At 49.3% G+C, this 2,337-nt stretch overlaps 1 pseudogene; it reads left to right on the forward strand.

Annotated features, from left to right (window-relative positions):
• The first annotated feature begins 517 nt into the window (after window positions 1–517).
• On the forward strand, window positions 518–1,720 carry LOC142837022 (glyceraldehyde-3-phosphate dehydrogenase pseudogene; annotated as a pseudogene).
• The last annotated feature ends 617 nt before the right edge of the window (window positions 1,721–2,337 follow it).

Genomic DNA, 2,337 nt, shown 5'->3' on the forward strand with positions numbered 1-2,337 from the left:
GGTTTCTCTGTAACTTTGGAGCCTGTCCTGAAACTAGCTCTTTTTTTTTTTTTTTTTTTTTGTTTTGTTTTTTTGTTTTTCGAGACAGGGTTTCTCTATGGTTTTGGAGCCTGTCCTGGAACTAGCTCTTGTAGACCAGGCTGGTCTCGAACTCACAGAGATCCACCTGCCTCTGCCTCCCGAGTGCTGGGATTAAAGGCGTGCGCCACCAACGCCCGGCTGAAACTAGCTCTTATAGACCAGGCTGGCCTCGAACTCACGGAGATTCACCTGCCTCTGCCTCTCGAGTGCTGGGATTAAAGGCGTGTGTCACCACTGCCCAGCTGAAAATACTTTTTTAGCTGGTCTAGAGCACTTCTTAAATTTCTTTTAGATTGTATTAAGATCTAAAATTTCTAACATATGCATTAAACCCTAACATTTACAGGGCGTGTCAAACTTTTTTCATCATCATATAAGCAGTTACAAACATTATCAGGTCAAGGCTCTCTGCTCCTCCCTGTTCTAGAGACAGCCGCTTCTTTTTGTGCAGTGCCAGCCTCGTTCCAGAGACACGATGGTGAAGGTCGGAGTGAACGGATTTGGCCGTATTGGACGCCTGGTTACCAGGGCTGCCTTCACTTCTGGCAAAGTGGATGCTGTTGCCATCAATGACCTTTTCATCGACCTCAACTAAATGGTCTACATGTTCCAGTACGACTCCACCCATGGCAAGTTCAAAGGCACAGTTAAGGCTGAGAATGGGAAGCTTGTCATCAACGGGAAGGCCATCACCTTCTTCCAGGAGCGAGATCCCGCCAATATCAAATGGGGGGATGCCGGTGCCGAGTATGTTGTGGAGTCGACCGGTGTCTTCACCACCATGGAGAAGGCTGGGGTCCACTTGAAGGGTGGGGCCAAGAGGGTCATCATCTCCGCCCCTTCTGCCGATGCCCCCATGTTTGTGATGGGTGTGAACCATGACATTATGACAATTCCCTCAAGATTGTCAGCAACGCTTCCTGCACCACCAACTGCTTAGCCCCCTTGGCCAAGGTCATCCATGACAACTTTGGCATCGTGGAAGGACTCATGACAACAGTCCATGCCATCACGGCCACCCAGAAGACTGTGGATGGCCCCTCTGGGAAGCTGTGGCGAGATGGCCGTGGTGCTGCCCAGAACATCATCCCTGTGTCCACTGGCGCTGCCAAGGCTGTGGGCAAAGTCATCCCAGAGCTGAATGGGAAGCTCACAGGCATGGCCTTCCGCGTTCCTACCCCCAATGTGTCCATCGTGGATCTGACATGCCGCCTGGAGAAAGCTGCCAAGTATGATGACATCAAGAAGGTGGTGAAGCAGGCATCCGAGGGCCCACTAAAGGGCATCCTGGGCTACACTGAGGACCAGGTCGTCTCCTGTGACTTTAACAGTGGCTCCCACTCTTCCACCTTCGATGCTGGGGCTGGCATTGCTCTCAACGACAACTTTGTAAAGCTCATTTCCTGGTACGACAATGAATTCGGCTACAGCAACAGAGTGGTGGACCTCATGGCCTACATGGCCTCCAAGAAGTAAGAAGCCCGCCCTGGACCACCCATCCCAGCAAGGACACAGCAAGAGAGAGGTTCTCGGCTGCTGAGCAGTCCCTGTCCTAACTCTTGATACTGAGCATCTCCCTCACAGTTTCCATCCCAGACCCCCAGAATAGCAGGAGGGGGCTTAGGGAGCCCTACTCTCTTGAGTACCATCAATAAAGTTCATTGCACCCCTAAAAAAATTATCAGGTCAATACCATAATTAACAATAAATCTACAATTTAACATATTTAACCTGCTTATTTATTTTTAATTGTCCTGAAGCTGTAGCTTTTTGAGGTCACCTTGTTTTAAACCTGTCTGTCAGCTCCTAGCTGAAGCTGGGCTGTGTGGCAGGGGGCAGGACACATGCTCCCTCAGTCTGTTGTTTGAGTATTAGGGATGAGGCGGTGCCCGATTCTCATCCCCCGCTCTGCCTGGGCACAGGCCATGCTTTCTAAGTTTAAAAGTCCCATCAGAGGTCAGTGACTGATACAGATACAGATTTTTTTTGGTGTCTGCCAGCGTGGCTGCTCTAAGATTGTGCCGTCACCAGCTCTGGCAGGTGTAGCTGTGTTGATTTTTTATTATGTTCTTTTAAATTTTATCTTGTAATCATAAAATTAGATTTATGTTTTATTGACTGACTCTGGGCTGCTAACTGTGGGGGTTAAATTTACTCTCTAAACTTACTCTGGTTCCTGCTTGCCTTTCACCTGCAGGTGGGTTAGATTCAGCTGGCTACTACACCTGCGTGTGGAATGCCCCAATCTCAGCAGTA

This window comes from Microtus pennsylvanicus, chromosome 17, assembly GCF_037038515.1.
Source record: "Microtus pennsylvanicus isolate mMicPen1 chromosome 17, mMicPen1.hap1, whole genome shotgun sequence".
Taxonomy (NCBI): domain Eukaryota; kingdom Metazoa; phylum Chordata; class Mammalia; order Rodentia; family Cricetidae; genus Microtus; species Microtus pennsylvanicus.